At 46.9% G+C, this 27,382-nt stretch overlaps 1 long non-coding RNA gene across 1 annotated transcript; it reads left to right on the top strand.

Annotated features, from left to right (window-relative positions):
* Positions 1–277: 277 nt before the first annotated feature.
* Positions 278–27,142, top strand: LOC142803520 (uncharacterized). The gene is made up of 2 exons (XR_012894151.1): positions 278–368; positions 26,891–27,142. It is a non-coding gene; the product is annotated as an uncharacterized LOC142803520 (long non-coding RNA).
* Positions 27,143–27,382: the final 240 nt, after the last annotated feature.

Raw genomic sequence — 27,382 nt, forward strand, 5'->3', positions numbered from 1 at the left:
TTAAATTCATGCTATACTCACCGTTTCTCGCTCTTTCTCGACGGTGACCACTCCAAAGAAGTAGCGAACAGAGGTTGCGTCCACACATGTGGACGTTCAGCCTCAAGGGCACGTACTATAAGGACTATTTTGCACACTTACTTGCGCCATGTGGAACTTGTGGTATCCGGTAGACGACGCTTCTCCATTTTCAAAGTTCAGTGCTTATGAACTGCCAGAAACTTGGTCTGATAGAATATCTTCTTTGCCCGCTCGATCAGCACTCTGCATTTTTGCAGGTGCTCTATCTGAAGGATTCCTTGAAACCCGGTGAAATGGCATTATCTGCAGCTGGTTTCTTCAAGCTCACGCTGCCAATGCTTGTATCGGTAAGAACTTTCTGGGCACTTTTGCAAAGTTCAGTGTAAATTTTTGAAGGTATAGCGTCTGATACACCCACGCATACGACATGTACATGTTCAAAAGTAACGTATCTGTATTAACGGATGATTTAGTGTTCTGACCTGTGAGGTGGGTGAGCAGTTTCTCTCTTAACTCATTTTGTCCTTCTCTCCGATATCAATCTCAAGGCACACGATCACTAATGTAGAAACTTCAAGCTCGCACTTCAAGTTCTCAGGGAACCATTAACTGCCTCTTGACACGCGAGAGATGGAAGTTAACCTGATATATGATAATTGCTGTCCTCAAGGCCCCGGAGCACTGAACAAAGCTGGTTAGGCAACGTATTCTGAATATATCCTGAGCATTCTACCGAGACAATACATGATGTGATAGTCTAGACCCTGAAACTGACACTACTACTAGTAACTTACTGCTACTACTACTACTACTACTACTACCACTACTACTACCACCACCACCACCACCACCACTACTACTACTACTACTACTACTACTACTAATACTACTACTACTACTACTAATATAAATGGCTGTTAATAATACTGTTATGGTAATAACAGTAATAATCAAAAACAAAGGTAATATTACTAATGCTACTAATTAAAATATACACTGTTTTACGTATCAAAAGCATGGCGAGAGCATTAGGCATGCCATAGGGTAGATCTACGTGAATTCCGAAACGCTTGTGTTCTTGAGAGTTCATTGACATATCAAAGCACACAAGCCTTTAGCGTAACGCCTCCATAAAAATGCGACCTCCGCAGACCAGATGAAACCCTTGGCTTGCGGCTTCCACCGAGGTTGACTCGTATTTATGCCTTGCATATTGCTATGGGTCTTTTCTTTCATCAGGTCTATGCTCTGACATGTTCCTTTTATTTTACTTTGCATTGCGCAAATCCCAGCTCTTGCAACAGTTGTGGCAGGGCTAAAGAAGTATGTATAAAATAAATAAATAAATAAATAAAATGTACATGGTTAGGAAAAGGAATAGGCATTTGGGTGTTGCTCAAGTTGGAGTTCTTTCATTGTATGCCAGCTGCGGAGCTCCTTGCTCCAATCTGCACATGCCTCTGTCACAGAGGAAGAAATGATTGATATGTTGGGTTCAACGTCCCAAAACAACCATATGATTATGAGAGATGCCGTAGTAAAGGGCTCCGGAAATTTTGACCACCTGGGGTTTCTTAAAGTGCACCCAAATCTGAGCACACGGGTCTATGACATTTCCACCTCCATCGGAAATGCAGCCGCCGCAGCCGGGATTTGATCCCGCAACCTGCGGGTCAGCAGCCGAGTAGCTTAGCCACTAGACCACTGCAGCGGGGCACAGAGGAAGAAATAGATACTTGTGAAACCATAGAGAAACTACCGTTAGAACGTGCATCTGCAGCGATCACATGACTCCACACAAAATAAAAAAAACGAAGGAGTCATTTCAGTTGGCGGTGCTTTGCAGCGTAAAGTCATAACCATAAGACCATCTCCCGCTTGAGGGAACCATGTGTAGATGCGAGGCAGCGGGCGCTGACGCTTACACTAGCGGCCGCGTTGACGCTGGCACTCATCGTCGCGTTGCTCCGGAGAGAAACCTGGGGAGGGGCAAATCACGCAGTGAGGCATCAGTGTTTCCTACTGGAGTATGCCAATCACAGGTAATGGGCAATGAGAGACAGAAGACTGATTGGACACGGCGACCCACAGTCCACCCTTTGATAATGAACATGCTGATTGTTCAACAACGCACAGGATAAATAAGCCACCGGCACTACCTTGGAGCAATACTTTTTTGCAGACTAGTTGGTTCATACTTGAAAAATTGAATTGCTGCACAAACTTGAAGAAAAAACCAAGGGAAACAGGAAAGAGCGCAGACTACCAACTGTTTATAGTCGTTTTTTGAAGCCAATATATACGCATGCTATGCTGCCCTTCCACGATGCGCACAAAACCAAAGACGCCGCAAACAGAGCCGACCCAAAACAAATCAAATCGAAATTGACTGCTACCACAATGACAAAAGTGGAAAATGGAAAAATACAAAAGTGATATCCACCACATACTAAAAAGTTTAATCCCAAGGTGTGCGCTCATCTTTTTTATTCTTTTATTATTTATTGCACCAAGCATCAACAAAGGGATGGAAAAATGAAAACGTACTCTAGAGATTTTTGTTTAAAAACCTAAAAATAGCGCTTAGCACCAAATAAAACAATGAATTAACATTTTTATATTCACTCCAAGCAGCCCTTATTGAGAAACCCGAAGAAGCAGTACGCCGAGAGAGTCAGAAACTATACTAACATAAAACTTTACAAAACATTACGTTGCGTCACATGGGAAATAAAACATGAACACTAATCAACAAAACAAAAGAAGAGGAATGGAAGAGAACACAATGCAAGGCGTTAGCCACAACATTACACATCACTATGTAGGAAGACCATTTCCCTGTCCGAAAGTGAAATTGAAGGCATGCTTATGAACTTGTCATTATATTGCTTGATAAAGTACGCTTCGATTATCTCTCTTTCGGTCTTTTCACGTGCTTTAGCCATGACTGACGCATTCTCGAACCGGGGGGTGCAACCGCATGTCCTACAGTGGAAATCTAAATGACCACCATTTTTTCCTTTTACGGCCAGACTGTGCTCACGCAAGTGTTCGTTGAGGCAACGCCCCGTCTGCCCTATGTACACCCTCCCACACGACAAAGGGATCAGATATACAACAGCAAATACACACCTAATGAACACGTTCGCATGCTTTTTTTTGTCGCCCGCCACGGTGGTATAGTGGCTAAGGTACTCGACATCTGACCCGCAGGTCGTGGGTTCGAATCCCGGCTGCGGCGGCTGCATTTCCAATGGAGGCGGAAATGTTGTAGGCCCGTGTGCTCAGATTTGGGTGCACGTTAAAAAACCCCAGGTGGTCGAAATTTCCGGAGCGCTCCACTACGGCGTCTCTCATAATCATATGGTGGTTTTGGGACGTTAAACCCCACATATCAATCAATGCTTTTTTGTGCATTTTGCCTTCTGTTTAGTCATTAACGAACAGATCTGACGTAACTTTGTAGGCATGGGCCCAAGGGCATGGGTCCAAGCCCTTGTACCCATACAAGGGCATGGGCCCAAGCGTCGAAGGAAGGGAGAGGAGGCCTTTTCATGTTATGCCTCACTTACATAGTGTTTCCCATAATGTAAAAAAGGTGGCTAATAGGTATGGTGTGGATGTACTGTTTTCAGCGCCTACAAAGTTACGTCAAATCGGCTCGTTAATGACTAAACAGAAGAAGGCAAAATGCACAAAAAAGCGTGCGAACGTGTTCATTAGGTGTGTATTTGCTGTTGTATATCTGATCCTTTTGTCGTGTGGGAGGGTGTACATAGGGCAGACGGGGCGTTGCCTCAACGAACACTTGCGTGAGCACAGTCTAGCCGTAAAAGAAAAAAAAATGGTGGTCATTTAGATTTCCACTGTAGGACATGCGGTTGCACCCCCCGGTTCGAGAATGCGTCAGTCATGGCTAAAGCACGTGAAAAGACCGAAAGAGAGATCATCGAAGCGTACTTTATCAAGCAATATAATGACAAGTGCATAAGAATGCCTTCAATTTCACTTTCGGACAGGGAAATAGTCTTTCTACATGGTCATGTGTAATGTTGTGGCTAACGCCTTGCATTGTGTTCTCTTCCATTCCTCTTCTTTTGTTTTGTTCATTAGTGTTCATGTTTTATTTCCCATGTGACCCAACGTAATGTTTTGTAAGGTTTTATGTTAGTATAGTTTTTGACTCTCTCGGCGTACTGCTTCTTCAGGTTTCTCAATAAGGGCTGCTTGGAGTGAATATAAAAAAGGTAATTCATTGTTTTATTTGGTGGTAAGCGCTAGTTTTAGGGTTTTTAAACAAAAATCTCTAGAGTACGTTTTCATTTTTTCATGCCTTTGTTGATTCTTGGTCCAATAAATAATAAAAGATAAATAAAAAAAGATGAGCGCACACCTTGGAATTACGCAGTTTAGATTGTGGTGGGTATCACTTTTGTATTTTGCCATTTTTCACTTTTGTCATTGTGGTGGCAGTCAATTTTGATTTGATTTGTTTTGGGTCGGCTTCGTTTGCGGCGTCTTTGGTTTTGTGCGCATCGTGGAAGCGCAGCATAGCATGCGTATATATTGGCTTCAAAAAACGACAATAAACAGTTTTTAGTCTGCGCTCTTTTTCGTCTCCCTTGTTTTTTTCTTCAAGGTTGTGCAGCAATTAAATTTTTCAACTACCTTGGAGGTCAATATTCAGTGCCTATATATATGGGGTGGCCAATGAACGGTTGTGCAGCACGAGCAGTCAATTGTTTTTCACTGAATCAAGAAGACACTCGCTGGCACACGCTGCTTGCGCCGGTATTGCGAAGTGAGGGAGCAGCATAGGAGAGGAGAGAGAGGGAGATGACGCGCATGCGCAACGTGGTTGTAAACGCCGCTAGGAGAGATGCCTAAAGGAGAGGGTGGAGCGAGCATAGGATAGCAGATCCTGCCAGCGTCGGTGTTGTGAGGTGGGAAAGGGGGAGTGAATGCGCATGTGCAGTAAAGGTTGTCACGCCATGCGTCGGATTGAACTTAACCATAAGATGCTTCGCATCTAAAAGAGGGAGGCAGAACACGCTAATGGCCGGGCGTGTACCTCCTCTTTTGCAGCATTTGTGAGCACACACCAGCAGCGTTTGCCTGAGCGGGCACGTAAGCTTTAGTGTGTGTGTGGATTGCCCTTTTTAAAACATTGCGAGGTTCTAGTGGAGCAGATTAGATTTGTGGGGTTTAACGTCCCAAAACCACCATATGATTATGAGAGACGCCGTAGTGGAGGGCTCCGGAAATTTTGACCACCTGGGGTTCTTTAACGTGCACCCAAATCTGAGTACACGGGCCCACAACATTTCTGCCTCCATCGGAAATGCAGCCGCCGCCGCCGGGATTTGAACCCGCGATCTGCGGGTCAGCAGCCGAGTACCTTAGCCACTAGACGGTTCTAGTGGAGCAGTAGTGTTTTTCGTTAAGTATACGCTTCAGTCTACTGCCCAATGGGGAGCACAGCGTAGCATCAGGGAATGGGAGGCAGGGAATAAAGGGGTAAGCAGAAGAAAAAGAGACATAGGAAGATAAATGAACAATCAGCCGTGGTTTCGACCAATCATGGGGGTGGTCAAAGAGGAATACTCCAGCAAGTTGCGGGTGCATAATGGTAGGTGGCGATTCTAGTCACCTCCATAAAATCTGACCGGCTGCTGAGGGTGCGGAGGTGAAGGGAACAGGAAGTCGTTATGGGTGGCCTGAGGGAGGCTCTGTAGTCTGTAGGCAGTGCTGAGCCATGAGCGTTCCCGCGCCAACAATGAGCAAGCACAGAGAAGGTGTTCAGCTTGTGAAGGGAGCCTCATCATTCGCAGGCTGGCGAAGAAAAGCGACCCTTGGCATACATGCACGCGGCTGTCCACACACAACGCCTGCGCAGGCGAAGGATAGTAGCTTGCTCCCGATTAGTGATGCCGCCATATGAAAGAGGCTTAACACCCTTGCCATTGGCTACTTTGGCATCTGAACATAGCGTTGTGAGCAGTTGCTTCAACCACTGCCTCAAAAAATTAGAGGCAGAAGCTGTTCTTGTAACTGGCACAATATTCGGTGAACGGTTGTAGAAAGAGAGTGCGCATGCTCAATTCCGTCCATTCCAATGTGTTCTGGCATCCAATGAAACAAAATAGAAACCCCCGAAACAGCCGATTCAGAGAAACAGAGGCCAGTTGTTGGATCAGCATGGCCTTGGTCATGGCTGCGAACATTGTGAGGCCAATGTTGCCAATAAAACCTGCCAGTGCATCCAGCAGGCGTTGCAGCGAGGGCCGAATGGAAGGCATGGACTTCATTCGACCCCGGGTCCAGAGCGCCAAGTCATCAGCATAATAAAAACGCCAAACAGCAAACCGAAAGTCTACCGGGTGTGATGCGGGAAGGCCTGCGAGAGTCAGAATAAACAGAAATAGACTTAACTCCAACCTTTATGGGACACCAATCAGGACATCCTTCAGCGTGCTTATATCCTGTTCAACACGCACCGCCATTCTTCTCCCGGTAAGGAAAGCAGATATGAATCTTCTGAGACAACCATTCAGCCCGAGCTGGTCCAAACAGGCATCAATGACCACATGGCGAAGTCCGTAAAAGGCACTCCGAACGCTTAGGAGCCCCATCATGGCCACATCTCTCACGGTCTTCGCATATTCAAGGGCAGCCACGATGCCAGAGATTGAGTCAGCTGTGCAGTGATGGCGCCTGAAGCCAGTCTGCTGCTATCCACTCAATCCACTCAATCCGAGCAAGTGCCACCCTCTCCATCGCTTTGCAGGCGGCATAAGTGAGAGACACCGGCCTATATGAAGATAGGGATATGGCAGGCTTCCACGGTTTCAATGCAGTAGTCACCATGGCAACTAAACAGCTTCTACGGGAGGTCACTGGTGCCTCAGATGCTCTTCAAACATTCGAGGAGCCGCGTCTGCTTGGCATTATTGAGGTTTAACAGCATCTGAAAACGCGATGCCGTCATTATCAGGAGCAGAGCGTCGCCTCGTGTGCTCTAGGGCAGCCTTGAGCTCGTGCATATGAAGGGGTTCAAGCAGAAGGCTTGAATTTGCGCAGTCCCCGAGTCTGCTTGAAAGCAAAAAGATGCTATTGACCGGATGGTTGACAATGAAGATGGTATTTGCACTACAGAAGGCCTGTCAGCAAAACTAATCCGCCAGGATTTCTCCCAAGGTTCCCACGCTGATGCCCATGTGGACCACCACGGACGACGCGACGATGTGCAGAGAGCCCCGGTAGGCGTGACATCAGAAGGCGCCAGGCTCGTAGTAATTTGGGAGAGTGGTTATTGAAGCAGCCCTCGCCTTGCCAGTTCTCGGTGCTACGTCACTGGGCATGCTGCCTGCAGACGGCGTCCACATGGCTAAACACTGTCCAGTATTCAGGCAGAGTGGTGCGCAATGCTAAACAATGTGCGCGACGCCAAGAAGTAGTTGTAGAAGTAGTTGTAGCTGCTGGGTGTCTCAGACTGGTTGGCCCACTTGGGGTGTCACACGAATGGTGGCCACTCGTGCGCGGTCAGCTACCAGTTGTAACATTATCCCAAAGTTGAAATATCCCTGACATAGCTTACGCAATACCTTCCAGTGGACAATATGGCACATTCTGTATCTGTTGATCTTGCCTCTAATCGGGTTGAGCAGTAGAGGAAAATGGTCCTTCTTCCAGGTGTCTCGCAGCGATGCACCTGTATAATGACAGTCCACTGTAGGCGAGCTCACTTCGATGGCAGAAAGGACTACTTGGGCCACGCTCCGCATGAACGTGGGAGTGCCGGTGTTTAGGATTGACAGGCCGAGCTAATTGGTGACGTCCTTTAGCGCTCGGCCGCGGGCACAGCCGCAGCGGCTTCCCTAGGCGCAGTGGAGGGCATTGACGTCCCCACAAAGGAGGAAGTACTCGCCGATGCGTAGAGCCAGCAGCACGAGGCTAGCAGGGTTCCAATGATTTCCCGGGCTGACTTATTGCCGCAGCAGCAATGCGGCGCAGAAGGAAACTACCCGAAGCACGCCATTCACTTTCCTTTATGGCCGTGAAGTGGCGACAATGCTTGATGCCATGTTGCTGCATGACAGCGACAATACAGACACGGTTGTTGAAGCCTTTACCCAATGAGCTGAAGAGGCGTGGCAGCTAGCACGCGTGCGGATCGCCCGGCAGCAGAGTTACGACGCACAACATTAAAACCTGCGACATCGATACGTCACTTATCAACCAGACGAGAAAGTGTGGGTGTAGAGCCCTATTCGCTGACGCGGCCTTTCTGAAAAGTTACTGAAGAAATACTTTGGTCCCTACAATGTTGTATGGCGCCTAAGTGACGTGAATTATGGGGTCATCCCTGACAGCCCCTCGTGAACTCGCAAGCAAAAATCACAAATAGCACACGTTGTGCAGATGAAGCCATATTGCAGTGAGCCAGTTGCACAATACATCAACTACATACACCATGTATTTTGTAGATGAGCATCGGGACGATGCTCTTCCTAGAGGGAGGCGAATGCCACATTTAACCCGCAGAGAAGAGCTCGCGCAGAAATAAAGAAAGACGAAGTTCTTGCCCGGTCCTCTTTACGAGCACCTTTCATTTTAATTAAAGAGAGCTCTTCTATATCGGACTTATGCTGGGTCTGCGTCATGACAATATATACTGGCCACGGTTATGTCTCTTGCACCAAGTCAAATTCGTACGGCACGGCATTACAAAGAACCAACAAGCAGGCCCGCCACAATAACCTCAGCCTGTTGTAGTTCACCCCACACGTAGACAGAGGAGCGTCCTGCGTCATGCTGGTGGCCTTCATGGAGACAAGGGGCCAACTAGCAGGACTCCCGGGTGCATGAGGTGCGACTACTGTAGTCAAATTATGCAGGTATGTACCACTGGCGTAGCCAAGGGAAGGATTTGAGGAGTTCAACCCCCCCTTCTCATTTTTCGCGCGACCCCCCACCACTCACGCAGCTTTTTTTCGTCGCTTTTTGCTGAAATAATTTAGAAACTAAGCAGTGCTACTATCACTATATCATTCCTGGGCGTTTTACGGTGAATGATATCTGCACATGGGATAACGTGTCATGGTGTTTGTAAATGGTTTCACTTTCTGAGATTAAGGGCAGGAATTTCAGCCGCGAGCGTTGTAAATTAGCTGGGCGATGGGATAAGTGCTACAGTGGTGGTCATACGTGTACCCGCCAGAACAGATAAGTCGATCATTACAATAATTTTCACTAGAGAGACATTTATTTTAATGTTAAAAGCCAGACACAGTTCCAAGGCCCGATAGGCCACGTTCAAGCATGTTACAGTGTGACTCTAGCCAGAGAAGAACCTTTTTTTGAACCTTCGTACGTTCCGCTAACAGAGTAGTTGACTCATCCCCAAACTTCGCTTGAATGCAAGTGCACAGTATATTCATAAATATCTTCACTATGCCCTAACGGCTAAAGGTACTTCGAAGTGTGTAAGGACGAAGATGCAACACAGGCAAATGTACAGGTCAATCATAACCTTAGAAAGGCCTAACATACTCATCGTGTAATTATAGCTGAGAAATAGAATGATAGTGGTTATAAACAAGATTGAAATTGTATGTGGGGTTTAAGGCCCCAAAAGCACCCTATAATTATGAGAGACGCCGTAGTGAATTAGTCCGCAAATTTCGACAACCTTGGGTTTTTTAGTGTGCACCCAAATCTGACCACACAGGCCTAGATCATTTTCGCCTCCATCGAAATTGCAGCCCCCACAGACAAGATTCAATTCCACTACCTTGTCGCCATAATCCTTAAGCAGCGTAATAAGAAATGCAGTAGGGGTATCATTAAGCTGTAAAAAATATACGACTGAATATATATATATATATATATATATATATATATATATATATATATATATATATATATATATATATATATATATATATATATATATATATATATATAAATATATATATATATATATTGAAAGAGATGTGTTTTACGTCAAGAAAGCCTCAGACGCAGCTTGGCGAAAGGTGCTTTATGATGCAGAATGCTACAGTCACCGATCATCATCTTCTTCTTCAGTGAGAGCAGAGCGTTCGTCATTCAGATTCATTACAATTACTCCCCGCGAAATGAGGAGCCATCCGGACAACCTATGGGCAGGTAAACACCGAAGGGTCCTATCAGTGCTTAAGTTTCGACACGTGGGCAATTTCCTGGCCATGACGACGTTGGTCAGAAGATGGTTCCAGTGGCTCGATGAGGTGAATCACTGGAGACATTTTTTCTACTATACGATATGGCCCATGATACTTGGGGACCAACTAGGTAGAATTGCCAGGTGTAGCAGAAGGGACATGCAGCTAGACGAGCGAACCTGGATTGAAGGAAGTGGTGTTAATTGATGCGTCATGGTGGTGTTTTTGGCGTCCATGGTCTTGGGTTGTGAATGATCTTGCCAGTTGGCGGCATTCTTCAGCGTATGTAGCGGCTTGAGATAGAGTTGTGGACTCTGAGGCGTCAGGTTTGTACGAAAGAATGGTGTCCATAGTGCAAGAAGGTTCGCGGTTGTAAAAGAGGAAAAAGAAGAGAACCCAGTTGTGCTTTGAATGGCGTAATAAAGGCAAACGTGATAAACGGGAGCACTCAGTCCCAATTAGAGTGGTCTGACGAGATGTACATAGACAGCATGTCACCGAGGGTGCGGTTGAAGCGCTCCGTCATTCCATTGGCCTGGGAATGGTAGGCGCTTGTAGGGGGGTGAACGACTTGGAACTCACGCAGCAATGCCGTGATGACGTCTCACAAGAATACGCGACCACGATCCTTCAGTAACTTTCGAGGTGCCCCACGACATAATATGATCTTGTGAAGAACGAAAGTCGTAACTTCTTTTGCTGTAGACGAAGGAAGGGATGAAGTGTCGGCATACCGCGTGAGGTGGTCGACGGCAACTATGATCCACCGGTTACCGTCTGCAGTGTTGGAAGGGGACATAGATATCTATGCCAACACGGTCGAACGGCCGGGATGGACATTGTAAAGGTAAAAAGGTACCGTTGGCGTGATGAGGGAGAGACTCGACATGTCAGAGACTTTCGTCTCTGACATGTCGAGGGAGCCCGAACGGACTGTCGAATAAAATGGTACATGCCACGTCAGTAATATCAGAGCCGTATGTGAGAATAAGTCTTTAGGAAACCTGCATGGCCACATTGGGGGTCGTCATGAACGTGGAACAAATTTCGGATCGCACATGACGTGGAATCACGAGTAGCCACTGACGTCCACTAGGTGCATAGTTGCGTCGGTACAGCACGTCGTCGCGAGTGGTGAAGTGCTCGACTTGTCGAAGCAATGTGCGAGTAGGGGAGAAGTCGTCCTCCCAGCCAGGATGTCTAGAATAAAAGCATCCCAAGGGTCCTTGTGTTGCTCAGATGGCATGTCAGCAATGGTGACGGCAGTGGCATCACAGATGAGACTTTTGCAGCAGGCAGGGTCAGGGGGTAGGGGCAAACGGGATAGGGCATCTGCGTCCGAATGTTTCCGGCTGGGGCGATAGACCACGCGAACATCATATTCTTGAAAGCGTAACGCCCATCGGCCGAGTCGACCACTTGGATCATTCAGTGACGACAACCAGCAGAGGGCGTGTTGGTCAGTCACGACGTCGAAAGGGTGCCCGCACACGTAAGGTCGAAATTTCTCTATCACCCAAATAATGGTGAGGCATTTCTTTTCAGTGATGGAATAGTTGGTTTCGGCTTTGCTAAAAGTTCGGATTGCGTAGGCAACTACGTACTCTTGGAAGCCGCCTTTTTGCTGCGCAAGAATAGCGCCTAGACCAACACCACTGGCGTCGGTGTGGATATCTGTGGGTGCCGATGGTCGTATAGTGTCACAGAATGTGCGGCGGCGTGACGAGGCAGCGCAGTTCATTGAAAGAATCGTCACAGGTGACAGAACAGGCCCAAAGGTCCCTAAAGCCTGCGAGGAGCTTCGTCAAAGGAGCGATGATCGTCGCGAAATGGCGGACGAAGCGCCGGAACTAGGAGCAAAGGCCTATGAAGCTTCGGAGCTGTTTCATGGTGGTTGGTTTGAGAAACGCTGAAATGGCTGTAAGTTAGGCAGGGTCAGGAAGAACGCCATCCTTCGAAACTACGTGGCCGAGGATCGTAAGCTTTCGATCGGCGAAATGGCACTTCTTCAGATTTAGTTGCAGCCCCGCGGTGGAGAGACAAGCGAGGACTTTCTCGAGGCGGGTTAAATGGGTTGTGAAATCAGTTGGAAAGGCGACAATGTCATCTAAATAACAAAGAAAAACGTTCCATCTGGGGCCCCGGAGGATAGAGTCTATCGTTCGCTCGAAAGTAAGTGGCGCATTGCAGAGGTCGAAGGGCATGACTGTGAATTCGTACAGCCCGTCGGGAGTGATGAAAGCTGTTTTTTTCGCGATCGACCTCTGCCATGGATACCTGCCAGTATTCAGAGCGCAGATTTAAAGAACGGAAAAATTCGGCTTCCTGTAGGCAGTCCAAGGCATCATCAATGCGTGGCAGCGGATAGACATCCTTGCGCGTGATTAGGTTGGGACGTCGGTAGTCTACGCAGAACCTTACGGATCCATCCTTCTTCATCACCAGAAAAACTGGGGAGGACCAGGACTGCTTGACGGTTTGATTATACCACGTTTCAGCATATCGCCGACCTTTTCATTGATGACACGACGTTCGGCAGTTGACACACGATATGGATGCTGTCGTAATAGTGTCTTTTGACTTGTATCTATACGGTGAATAACAGATGACGCTCGACTAAAGGAAGGCTTATTGTGGTCAAAGGAGGCTCGAAAACGCTGGAGGAGCTTGATCAACTGTGCAGAGACGCAGCTTAGCGAAAGGTGCTTTATGAGGCAGGTCTGGCTTCCGGCGAGCGACGTGCGTGAGCTACTGCTACAGCCCCCAATCATCATATGCGTTACCAGCAGAGTTAACAGCAGAGCATCCGTCAGTAAGATTCAGTATAATATATATATATATATATATATATATATATATATATATATATATATATATATATATATATATATATATATATATATATATATATATATATTGCCGCGCCCGAAACAAAGAACGAAGACGATGTGCGCGCCAACAGCTCGTGAAAAGGGGGACTGAAGAAGACGACGTGCTTTTGTTTAGCTCGCCTACTCTTGGCTCCTGCATAAAAACACACGCCGTCGGTTCTCGGACTCAACGTCTCGGTGCACTGCTTACGTTGAACCGCGACACTGGTGGAGGCGCTGGGTTGCAAGCCTGCCGATGCTCAACACCCCATCTGGGAGCCGTTCATCAAGTCCCGACACGCAGCCACCTGTTACGACACCAGTGCACCGCTTCAGTCGGCGCTTACTAGGCCTATCTCCTGAGCTGACCTCCTTCGACGAACATACTACCAGGCATTACGTACCTCTACCAATGGCCTCCGCTAGCCAGCCACAGTTGGTCCAAGGGATACAAGGCAGCCCCGTTTCCAATCCAACCCAGGTAACACTTCTTCAGCCACTTGTGCCTGATCGCTTCAGTGGTGCCCCACACGAAGATGTTGAAGATTGGCTTGAGCATTACGAACGCATTGCCGACATCAACCTGTGGAATGCTCAACAGAAGCTCGCCCGCACGTACTTCACTCTCAATGACGGCGCTCACACGTGGCTTGAGAATCGAAAAGGCCGTATATCCACATGGGATGAGTTTCGTCAGCAGCTGATTGACACCTTTGCTAGCGTTGACCGTCGAGAGCGGGCTCAGCAGTTGCTCGAGTTAAGGCTTCAAAAACCTAACGAAACTGCGGCAATGTTTGCTGAAGACGTGACGCGCCTCTGTCGTCGGGCTGATCCCAACATGTCCGAGGAGAAGAAGTTGCGCTACCTTATGCGCGGCGTGAAAGAACAACTGTTCGCTGGACTTGTGCGCAGTGCCCCAACTACCGTGGCCGATTTAATAAGAAAAGCCACTGCCATTGAGCGTGCTCTGCACCAAAGATCGAGGTAATATGATCGCTCGTCCACTACCAACCCAGTCAACGCCGCTTCAGTTACTGGACAATCAGGGCTCCCTACGTGACCTGATCAGAGATATTGTCCGAGAAGAAATTCAGAAGCTTTGGACCCCTCCAGTGGATACACCAGTGACCGCCGTTGCCGCAGTCGTTCATGACGAACTTAGGCACGCTTTTTCTGCAGCTGATCTCGGTCGCGATCAGCGTCAACTGAGTTACGCCGACGCTGTCCGCCGTCTACCACCCGTACCGCCTATTACATCATACTACCAGCCACCTACAGCCGCGCCTTCGTAACAACCATTGCAGGAGGCTTTCAGACGTTGGCCCATGTCTCCGATGTCTCCATGCCACCAGCCACCACTTGCCGCGCCTTACTCACCACCACGAGAGGACATAAGACGCCCACAATTTCGCAGAATGGACGCTTGGCGCACCGTCGATCGGCGCCCTCTCTGCTTCAACTGTGGTGGTGCTGGCCATATAGCTCGCTATCGTTGGTACGGCGACACATCGCTTCGCCCGTCTCGGCCAGGGTACGACGGTCGCCATGCCAACGACGACTACATTGTTCGCCATGACGATCCTGGTTTTCGAGGACCTTCAACAACGTGGTCTTCCTATCACGAGTCGCCTCCTAATCACCTGCCCAATTCCGCTTACAGGTCACGCTCTCCATGCCCTGCTCAGACGTCGTCACCGAATCGACGTACTTTTGCTGACCTTCGGTTAACAAGGTCGCCCAGCCCTTACGGGGGAAACTAAAGGCGGCGACCTCTCGGGGTAAGGTTGCAGCCTGACCGCAAGACGATAAAAAGTCCCCAGTACTGCCGCTACAGAACGACTCGATGCCAACGAATATTAACAACGACGAAATGGTGAGCGCCGACCTCAATGTAAGTATTGATGGAGAGCAAGTGATGGCCTTAGTCGATACGGGTGCTGATTTTTCCATAATAAGTCACAAGCTGGCTGATCATCTTAGAAAAGTAAAAACGCCATGGACAGGACCACATATAAGAACAGCGGGTGGTCAATTGCTGCTCCCTACTGAAAAATGTACAGCAAGAATCAGCATAGGAGATTCTTCTTTCGTCGCGACTTTCATTGTTCTCCCAGAGTGCTGCAAAGATTTAATTATAGGAATGGACTTTCTCAGGGAGCATGGCGAAATAATCAACATCCCGGACCACGTGGTTTCATTTTACGAGAGTGCTCGTCTGACTGATCCTACATCACCAGAGCACAAATCCTTTCGTCTCAAAGACCACAATATTTTCGTGCTGCCTCGATCATGTATCCTCGTTTCAGTAGCATATGACGTACCGTTCGACGGAGAAGGAGTCGCCGACCAACTAACCTCGCTGCTTTTCATAGACAGGATTTCCGTAGCACAAGGAATAGTCAATGTCTCCGACGACCTAACGAACTTGCTGTTGACCAGTTTCACGTCCGAGCGACGGCACCTTCCAAAAGGCACAACGTTGGCACATTTCGACGAGATCGCAGATGTTTGTGACTGCTTTTCAGCACTCCAAGCAACACCCGCACAAGACCCACGTGACCTAGCACCTAACCTTGACGTCAGCCCTACTTTAACTCAGCAACAGCGGAACGCCTGCTTGTGCTGCTAGACGAGTTCCACGACTGTTTTGCGTCGACCTCGAAAGTTGGCCGCACGTCCTTGACCAAGCACCGAATTATCACAGAGGACACGGCTAGACCAATCCATCAAAATCTGTACCGTGTGGCTTCAAAAGAATGAGAAGCGATAGAACAGCAGGTAACAAAAATGCTTGAAGACGACGTTATTCAACCGTCGAAAAGCCCCTGGGCATCACCTGTTGTTCTAGTGAAAAAGAAGGACGGCAGCCTGCGTTTCTGTGTGGACTATCGAAAGCTAAATCAGGTTACAAAGAAGGACGTGTACCCGCTTCCCCGTATAGATGATTCGATTGACAGGCTTCGAAACGCACGTTACTTCTCTTCCATAGAATTAAAGAATGGATATTGGCAAATTGAAGTAGACCGCAGGGATCGTGAAAAAACCGCTTTCGTGACACCAGACGAACTGTACGAATTTAAGGTTTTACTATTTGGCTTGTGCTCCGCGCCTGCTACTTTCCAGCGTCTCATGGATACCGTTCTCTCTGGGCTTAAATGGAGAACCTGCCTAGTATACCTTGACGACGTCATTGTGTTTTCTACAACGTTTGATGAACACCTTGAACGATTGCAAATGGTCTTGCAGGCCATACGGGCCGCAGGCCTGACGCTCAAGCTGGGAGAAATGTCACTTCTGCTTCGAGGAACTGCAGTTTCTTGGCCCTGCCGTCAGTTACGCAGGAGTTCGTCCAGACCCCGAAAAAGTTGCCGCCGTCACACAGTTTCCAACACCATCAGATAAAAAGGCAGTGAGGCGTTTTCTGGGTCTCTGTGCATATTATGGGCAGTTTATTCCAGATTTTGCGCGCATTGCGTCACCTTTAACTCGTCTCACGAGGGATGACGTTGCATTTGTTTGGGGCGACGAACAGGAAGATGCTTTCAATGACTTGCAGCAACGTCTACAGACGACCCCCGTGCTTGCCCATTTTGATGACACAGCCCCTACAGTGCTCCATACTGACGCCAGCAATGTTGGCCTCGGAGCTGTGCTTGTGCAGCGCCAGGACGACGAGGAAAGAGTGATTGCTTACCCAAGCAGAACTCTGTCACGCACAGAAGCAAATAACTCGACCACTGAAAAGGAATGCCTTGCCGTGGCGTGGGCAGTTATGAAATTTCGCCCATACCTGTACGGCCGCCCATTCAAGGTTATCAGTGACCACCATTCGTTGTGTTGGTTAACAAGTCTGAAAGATCCTTCCGGGCGATTGGCACGCTGGAGCCTTAGACTACAAAAGTCTAATATAACGATGGTGTATAAGTCGGGAAAACGACACACGGACGCCGACTGCCTATCTCGATCACCAATAGAGTCGGCTGCTGCTTTTGATGAAGAGACAGCGTTCCTTGGAATCCTCGACACGTCAACCATCGCAGATCACCAGCATGACGATCCTGAGCTACTTCGCTTGATTAATTATTTAGAAGGACGAAGCCAGAATGCACCCAAAGCCTTTACAAGAGGACTATCGTCGTTCTGTCTGCGAAACAATGTCCTTTACAAAATGAACTTCTCATCACACGGGTCCACCTATCTGCTTGTCGTCCCTACCACTCTTCGTTCTGAGGTGTTGCAAGCGTGCCACAACGAGGTAACATCTGGACATTTAGGCTACACGCGCACACTGAGCAGAGGCAGATATTACTGGCCTAGATTCATTGATGCCATGAAGCATCATGTTCGGACCTGCCTCGATTGCCAGCGGCGCAAGTCACCTCCAACGAAACGAGCCGGTTCGTTACACCCTGTCCAGATCCTGACAACGCCATTTGACCAGATCGGAATGAACCTTTTGGGCCAACTTCCCACCTCTAGTGTTGGTAACCGCTGGGTTATAGTGGCGACCGACTACCTTACTCGCTACGCCGAAACAAAAGCCATCCAGAGAGTCACAGCAGAGGAGGTCGCCCGGTTCTTCATAGAGAACATTGTGCTGAGACACGGTGCGCCATCGATCGTTATAACAGATCGCGGAACCGCATTCACGGCCGCGCTTTTAGATCATGTGTTGGTGCTCAGCGGTACTATTAATCGCAAGTCGACAGCTTACCATTCACAAACCAACGGGTTGACCGAGCGACCTAACAAAACTCTAGAAGACATGCTTTCAATGTATGATGACGTCGAACACAAAACCTGGGACGAGATTTTCTCTTACATAACGTTTGCATACAATACTGGGAAACAAGAAACCACACGGATGACCCCATTCAGTCTTGTTCATGGACGAGAAGTAAGAACGATGTTAGACGCGATGCTGCCTCACGAATGCGATGACAACGAAACGAGTGCTGACGCGTTTACTCAACGCGCAGAGGAAGCCAGGCAGCTAGCACGTCTGCGAATATACCAACAGCAAGAGTACGACGCAGGCCGCTATAACCAACGTCATACACCTGTAACGTACGAAACTGCGGACAGGGTATGGGTGTGGACGCCTGCCGAAGACGGGGATTATCCGAAAAATTGCTCAGAAGGTACTTCGGACCTTATCGAGTGCTGCGACGACTAAGTGACGTTACCTATGAAGTCGTCCCGGATAACCCAAACTGTTCAAGGCGTCACTAGCACCGACCTGAGCTTGTGCACGTAGTGCGCATTAAGCCATACGTCAGCGAGTGACCCTGCGAGGCACCGTCGCTTCTACAAAGTGACTTCATGCGCAAATTACTGTCTCAGCTATAGCTTCTGGGCGATGCTCTTTTAAGGGGAGGCAAATGCCGCGCCCGAAACAAAGAACGAAGACGATGTGCGCGCCAACAGCTCGTGAAAAGGGGGACTGAAGAAGACGACGTGCTTTTCTTTTGCTCGCCTGCTCTTGGCTCCTGCATAAAAACACACGCCATCGGTTCTCGGACTCAACGTCTCGGTGCACTGCTTACGTTTAACTGCGACAATGTATATATATATATATATATATATATATATATATATATATATATATATATATATATATATATATATATATATATATATATATATGACAATAGATGCGCTTTCACATAAGAAATGTTTATTTTGCCGACGTTTCGATGGGAACCCCGTCTTTTTCAAGGCATAATAATATTTACACATGTTCCGTGTCTTCTTATAGCCTGTCGAGACAGGAGGGGAGGGGTGAAAAGAAAAATTAACAAAAAGAGAAAGAAAAAATAAACAGCGAAACAGGAGGAGAAATGTTAAATAATTATAGAAAATCTAGGAGAAGAAGCAAGACCGACACGGCGTAATTAGAAAGGGGCAGCTTCTCAACAGAGTAGGGTAGAGGTAGATGAGCAATGCCATCATTGTCAACAATACCTCCCCGCACCCACTCATCACCAAGTGGGCAGTGTGCCACCGTTCTTGTATTTCACCTTTCCGTGAAATCCGCTGACGGCTCGTTCCTCTTTGAAGTTTAAGACAAGTTAATGGGGAGAGCTTAAGCGCTTCGAGTGCGTGCTGGTGGCGTCGGGAGGAATGAAAAAGCCGGTGATTGAGGCGCACCATCGATATTCATTTTATGCAATGGCTCCTTGTCAGTGAAGGAACAGAATGTGCGTTAAAAATTGAAAAAGAAAAAAAAAGAGGGGGGGGGAAGGGACTGTAGGAGATCCGGGACAGTCACCACACAGTTGCGGCTCACTGGCAAGACATGCGCGCATGTATGATAAAGTTAACGAAACCACCTAGATGTCAACTCCTTGTCAGTGAAGGAACAGAATGTGCGTTAGAACTTGAAGAAGAAAAAAAAGAAAAAAAAGAAAAGAAAAGGGGGGGGGGCTGTACGACATCCGGGACCACTTATCTGTGCGTTCCGGCTGTGCTTGATGAGGCAAACCATTTCTATGTTGTCAGATGCATAGGCTAAAGCTTTGTTAGCGGGTAATAGTATTTTCGTAATGAGACCGGACTGATTAGAGAGAAGCGTTTGCGTCTTTTAGCGATCGTAACGCTGAGAGAGTGCGTGGGTGTTCATTTATTCCGTATTTTATCGTGTTAAATTTATAGATAAAGTAACATTCCCGTTGTTCCCGTTCTCTGATTGTTCGAAAGCTGTTTTCTAATAGTGTAACCCTGATGTCGTCAAAGCTGTGGTCTTTTAATGTGCTGTGTTTTGAAAGTGGAAGGCCTGACAGGGATCGTACATGTGCCCGATGGTTGTTGAATCTAATTCTAAACGGAGTGTCTGTCTGGACCACTCATTGCATGTTACATACCCCACATTCCAGGAGGTATATGACGTTGTCTGAGTCACAGTATAGTGCACCTATTATCCTTTGCCTAAAATCCGAGTGGGTGCTTTTCGCCACTGTCGTTGTCTGCATGTGTTTGCATACCTTGTATCTGCTTTTTCCGCAATTTCCGCAAGGGTGACACCGAATTTGAGATTTCACGCCTATCTTTGAATTTATAAATGGTCCTTTATATTTTTCGGCCATCTGTATACCACACAAAAGGGAGAAGTGAAAATTTTGGATAGTCGCACGCTCTGTTCCAATATGTTGAAGTGTTTCCTTAGGACCTTGTTTATGTTCGGTGGGTTGCTCGTGAAAGTTAATAGCAAGTTTTTGTTGCGGTGTTGGTCGGCGTTTTTCTGGTGGTTGAGAAGAATCTGGCGGTCCAAATTTCCAGCTTTGTTGATGGCGTCATCGAAGATAGCTGGCGGGTATTCTTGATTAAGGAGTACTTCGCGCATATGTGTGCTGTTTTTGTGGACGTCCTCTGTGTGGGAGCACAGTCGTCAGAATCTGTGTGCTTGGGAATAGGGAATGCTGGTCTTACAGTGTCACGGGTGGCATCTTTTGAAGTGCAGGTATTGTTGCCTGTCCGTAGGTTTTCTGTATACGCTAGCTACCAACGCACCATCGTCCACTCAAAGAGTACACCAAGAAAGTTTATTTCAGTGTTAGAGTAGGAGTGTGTAAAATAAATGCTGGGGTGTACATGGTTGAATGCCTGTATGAATTTGAGGAGCTTGTTTTAAGAATGTGTCAAAAATATGAATATATCATCTAGGTACCGTTTATAGAATAATGGTTTGATATCACAAGATGAAAGAAAATTGGACTCTATGTGGTGCATGAATATGTTAGCGTAGTTTGGGGCCACTCTTGTACTGATTGCCGTGCCGCTGATTTGAAGGTAGTACTGGTTTTTAAATTCAAACCTGTTCAATTCGAGTACAAGTCTTGTGAAGATTTCAATTACTTTTTGCTTGGATGTGCGACAGGGTTGTGTGTGCCATACGATTCAACAAGCGCCCTTACACCATCGTCATGTGGGATATTTGTGTAGAGTGAGCTAACATTCAATGTTACGAGAAATGCACCGTCTGGAATTTGCACCGTCTTTATCATACATTCGCGCATGTCTTCCCAGTGGGCCGCAACTGTGTGGTGACTCTCCCGGATGTCCTACAGTCCCCCCACCCTTTTTTTTTCTTTTTCATTTTTTAACGCACATTCTGTTCCTTCACTGACAAGGAGCCATAGCATATAATGCATATCAATGGTGGCGGCTCAATCACCGGCTTTTTCATTCCTCCCGACGCCACCAGCACGCACTCGTAGCGCTTAAGCTTTCCCCATTAACTTGTCTTAAACTTAAAAGAGGAACGAGCCGCCAGCGGATTACACGGAAATGTGAAATACAATAACGGTGGCACACTGCCTACTTGGGGAAGAGTGGGTGCGCGGGATGTATTGTTGATAATGATGGCATTGCTCATCTACTTCTGCCCTACTCTGTTGAGATGCTGCCCCTTTCTAATTACGCCGTATCGGTCTTGCTTCTTCTCCTAGATTTTCTATAATTATTTAATATTTCTCCTCCTGTTTTGCTGTTTCTTTTTTCTTTCTCTTTTTTTAAATTTTTGTTTTGACCCCTTCCCTCCTGTCTCGACAGGCTATAAGAAGACACGGAACATGTGTAAATATTATTATGCCTTGAAAAAAACGGGGTTCCCGTCGAAACGTCGGCAGAATAAACAGTTGTTATGTGAAAGCGCATCTACTTTCATATTTATAACCTTGCGGCAACCGAAGTTATTCTTATATATATATATATATATATATATATATATATATATATATATATATATATATATATATATATATATATATATATATATATATATATATATATATATATATATATATATATATAAGGGAAAGAAGTGTATGTAGGTTCGATTCCTGCTCACGGCTGGTTATTTTTTCACCCACTTTTCTTTGTTCTTATTTTACATTCCATTGGTTCTAATAACTTCCCCTATACATTCCTTGACATTGCTTTCTGTTAGATCTCATTAATATTGTGTCAAAACACGGAAGAGCCCTTAGGTATACACTTTTTTCCCTTATTCATTAACGAGGGTCTCGTACTGGCAGACTTGGTGTCATTAGGTTGTATACGAGGAACTATTGATCAGCTGCCCGCTCGTAATAAGTTCACGTGCTACGTGACGCCACACATGCGCATAAAAGAGTGTTTCACACTGGTCGCTTGGCTTATAGATGGCACTGACTGACACTCCTACTTCTAAATTCACATATAAACCCAGAAAAGTGGATGGAGGGAAGGCCGCTGTGATAGCTCAGTGGTAAGAACATCGAACGCGTTAATCGAAGGTCGTAGATTCGATTCCTGTTCACGGCTGGTTATTTTTTCACCCACTTTTCTTTCTTCTTATTTTACATTCCATTTGTTCTAATAACTTCCCCTATACATTCCTTGGCATTACTGTCTGTTAGATCTCTCTCTCTCTCTCTCTCTCTCTCTATATATATATATATATATATATATATATATATATATATATATATATATATATATATATTTCCTACACTTTCATCTGTTCGTCCCTTTACAGTGACTTGGCTATAGAAGGGCACACCGAGCTATTTTCGCCCCTAGCAGCATAACGCACAACAAGGAAGGCACAAAATGAAGACACATGAGTGGACATGGTATCATGTAAAATTAAGAAAAATGTACATTGTAAATATTAACCACCACTTCTTATAAGAAAAGAACTGAACACTGTGCAAGCAACGTTTCACGCAGCAAAGAGACGCTTGACAAAGTGGAATATTGTTGATTATCTTTTTCAATCGACAAAAAGATAAACCTACGTATCGATCAGCAGTCTTTAGTATAATAACACTCGTCATGGCTTCTGAAATATTCGTGCGCGTTCTTCCAGCGGAAGACCTAAGTACCGAAAACTTGGTGTGTTACCTTGCCTGAACTTGCTTGTTTCTAAAAAGCGCACATGTCTTACAGAGAACTCCCTCCTGACATTGGACTACACCACCCAGTAAAACATTTCTAGCGAAAGATATTAGAACTTTATTAGCGCTTCCTAATTGAGGGAAAGGTGCAGTTAGCACTTCATTTTTATGGCGTCATTACCCAACGTCGTCTAGTATCATCGTGTGGCAACTCCTAGCGTCTTGGCCGATTAAACAGGTAAAGACCAATGTAATTGTTAGAAATCGTGGTTTCTATGCATGTATCATTCTTGAATCCGTTATTACAAGTTCTTTTGGCATGTGAGTCGTATTCAGGCAGTGCAGAACTGTAGTTGGGAACCGTTTATTTTGCTGCTGTAGCCTTTTCACCATTTGTCAAATGTGCACTTAAGGCAACCGTCTCCTTTCAAGAAATATTCACCGAACTTCACCTTACGGCGTTTAATCGCGGCCATCGAATGTCACAGAAAGGTGTTCATTGACACAGAACACGAACAATCCACCAATTCTCGTATAGGCAGCGTATTTCAAAGAGTTGGCTTCGCACCGCTAGTAAGCAACGTGCTCAGAAACGTTCGGGCAGTGTCACTGATTGCGATAAAAGAGAACTTCAGCGAGAACACATGTCGGCTGGTAAAAATCCGCCTTAAACACTAGCGCTCTTTTCTCCCATGGCGGAAAGATTAGCGGTTACTCATTTCATCTACTTTCATTCAGGTGTCGGGAAGGTAGCGCTTGCCCAGTATCTTACTCTGCGTCCGAAACGTCTCGCTTTTGTGAATGCGCCTCTGCAGAAGGCTGGTAGTAACGCGCTGTTGCATTAGAATACCCTACCACAAACGTGAATAAACGCGAAGGATTTGATGCCAGCAGTGACGTTCCAGCGACTCGCATCGAAATGCCCAAAACACAGAACCGACAGGCACAGATGGTGCACACTACAGCGTTAGCAAACTCGTGCTGCATTCGCTGGCAGTTCTCATAGGAGTTCCGGCGTTCTCAGAAATTTATTATGGTGCACTATGCTCTAGAGAAGACCGAAGTTTATTCCTTCATCACTAGTGACCCGATAACTCGACACAAGATTTTGTGTGGCACGAGGCTGCTCTTGTTCGCGCCGGAACGTGCTGCAAATATGAATGCACGTACTACTTAGAACAGTGTATACACAGTCTACCTATGCTACACAGTGGAATATTCTAGACAGTTCTGAATCTGTTGACGTAAATTTAGTGAAACTTACGGCTGCAGGCTTGCAAACAATAGAAGATACCTTGCCACGAATAGCGATGTCTTCGCCAATTGGTCGGGTCAACGCAACGATGCCCTTTTCAAGACTACTTCATTAACTTGTGCGACGACAGGCCGTTGCTCCGAACGGTCCCTGTAGCTGAATTTTGCTCTATTTCACTGCGCCTACTTCACCTTCACTTACTATCTTCACAAGCATACACATGGGAACGGGAGGGGGAATGTCTTGACTTTGATATACACGTACACAACCTGCTCAAATTACCACTGATAGTCACGTCACAGAGGAAATCCATGTGGACTCCTGGGGAAGCACGCCCCCAGCTTGGAGACGAATGGAACGTAAATACTGGTTATCGGCTGGCAGTAGGTCGGCTACCTCGCGCAAAAAAAGTCGAAATTTCTTGTCCTCCTAACGGCTGGCCGACTGAATGGCCTCCTTCTGGCAAGCAAGCGAGGCGCTGCCCCCTGTCTTGGTGCTTGCCTGTCCACGCTGCTGCATGGAGGCTGGGCGGTAGGTAGCAAGGCTCCTGAGTTTCATGGCAGGAGCACCGAGTTCTGCATCGTAAATTAGGGTGCCAGAAAGATTGGCTCGAAGTGTACCGGAACTAGCGGATCCAGCTCTGCAGGGCCCTGCCCACAGGACCACCTGCGCCTCATGATATGACAAGTGCGTGGGACCTGACGCCTTTATAAAGCCACATGTCGCTCTCTCTGCCAGAGCTGGCAGTCAGCCGAGCCGGCAGGATGGGGTCCCCCACAATGCGAGCATTGGACCCTGCTCGGAAAGCTGGAGCCCACTTGGTATTGGCCATCACACAGTAGGCACTGCATGGGTGTCTGACGTGTGGCAGTAGCACCCACAGTGTAGGCACTACAGAGACCGAGGTCAGCAAGACCGCACCCCAAAGAACTTCTTGAAGAGGTAAACTATTATAGAGGGAGTAAAAGCGACAAAACGCACCGCCAGGAGCATCTTCTAGAGCACTGTAATAATACTTCTGCACGCAGTATGCCATCGTATGGTCGCTCCTATAGACATTGGCTTGTCTATGATGCTGGTGTATTGCTAAAACTTGCCACAGCATGCGGAAGCCTTGCGTAGAAAAGGTGGAGCAAGCAAAGAAAACACGATCAAACGCGCTCCACGTCCGCGCTGCGCGACTGCGGCGCAACGCGAGCAACGGCCGCGAACCGATCCCTCGGAAACCGAAGCTGAACCAGCATGCGGAAACGGCAGCAATTCTTTTGTCTGACGCCAGACGCCACCAGCATGATTAGGCCTTCCGGCGATCTGAATTTATCTAGTCACGTCAAGGAGCGGAGCGGCACCTACAAAATAAGCTCTGTAGAAATTGGCGGATAACCGTATAGTTACTGTGTATTCTCCCTATACAATATCTCTAGAAGAGCTAGAAGACAACACACTGGCGCACCACCTCGTAGATATGGGCAAAAGTACGCGGCATCGCCACATTAGTTGCAGTATTCGGTGGCTTTTATGCGACCTGCTACGGCAAAAATTAGAAATGTATTCAAGAAACGTTCAGCGGTTCTCTGGTGGCTGCATCAACTGCAAAATGTGTGGTGCAACAGTGAACACGCTGCTCGCTTCAACAATGTGGCATCATTGCTGAATTCAGCATTATATCAAGATAAATGCGACGTATTGGTTTGTTTTTTAGAAGTACAGGTGGTGTTACAATCAGCACAACTCCGCGCTTTTGGCCAATGGGTGGCCGAGGTTATCTTACACAAACCGTGTAGGGGTCAGGAAACTCCGATGAATAAAGAATCGCCGCATCAGGTACTAAGGCACAGCACACGCTAAGTAGGTTGCGGTTCGCATCACTCCATGCGAAATGGTAACAAAAAGAATGATTTTAGGTCGTCTCCTTGTGGATACTTTCGCGACGCGTTTAGACACGTAAAGGGTTCGGCTACAGGAAAATAAAAGCGCGCATGGCAATATGAAGAAATATTATTGACATATTTACATCCGCTCATGTGCTGCAGCGGGGAAGTAGCGCCGGAAAGAGGGCGTTAGGAGAGAAACCAAGTAACGTAGCAAGCAATTGAACTCAGTCAAGTTCTATGACTATCGCAACTGTTGGGCGAACGCGCCCCTCTGCTCGTGCCGAGAATTTTTGTAAGCGCACTGCCTCTCGGGTGTTCTCAAAGAGAACATTTTGGCCATGCTTACCACGCATGATAAAGTTTTCTGCACAGCCTCCGGTATCGGCCCACTGTTCCAAATGCCATTATGATCGGCACACATTTCACCGATAATTGATGTCGATTGCATGATTTTATGAGTGACGTCTTTTGATGTTATCACGTGAGGTCATCCCTTTTTGGTAAGAGATCACGGCAATTTTCATGTTCATGGACTGGCGCGGATGGAATCTGCAAATCAAGGAACAAACTGCTATTGGTCCGAAGGTCCTGGTTTTGATCTCGGCCATGGCGATCGCGTGTAGAAGGAATCAATTTGTTAGAGGGCCGTGTTTTGCGTTGCCACTGCACGTTAAAGAAAATGAGCAGTCATAATATTCGCAGCGTTTCCACATAGCATGCCTCGCAAGTGTATTGTGCTGTTAGCGCGTAAAACCTCACATTTTCTGCTATTTCATTCTTTTTACAGCTTGCAGGAGCGGTGATCACGTACACCGTCATTCTCGTTCAAACCAGTGAGTCTGTGAAGAAAAGCCGACTGAACTTGTGAAGACGACAATTTTCGACACTACACCACGTCACCTGAAACACTAAGACAACGATAAGCAGCGTCTCTGACGACGTCATGCCGTTGTGGCTTCTGTGAAAAATTTTGTCATTATATTTGTTCCTATTTGTTTGATTCGTGTGGAATAAAGACCGAACGTTCTATTTAGTCTGATACTGCATCACGAGGAGACACTTCGCATCTGAAGATTGAATATTGACAGAGATGAGAAATCGAATGAAATAATCGGACAGTGGCAAAACAATTGGCGGTTCCCACGCAATGTGGCAGTCGCAAGAGATTCGGCAAGGCACTGCAGATCTCGCATAGTTTGCCTTTAAGATGAACGCCTTTATTGCAGACAATGTAGCTCACTATCGGATGTTTAGTAACTCTTATAAAAAGGAAAAGAAG

This window comes from Rhipicephalus microplus, chromosome 3 (genome assembly GCF_043290135.1).
Source record: "Rhipicephalus microplus isolate Deutch F79 chromosome 3, USDA_Rmic, whole genome shotgun sequence".
In the NCBI taxonomy this organism is placed as follows: Eukaryota; Metazoa; Arthropoda; class Arachnida; order Ixodida; family Ixodidae; genus Rhipicephalus; species Rhipicephalus microplus.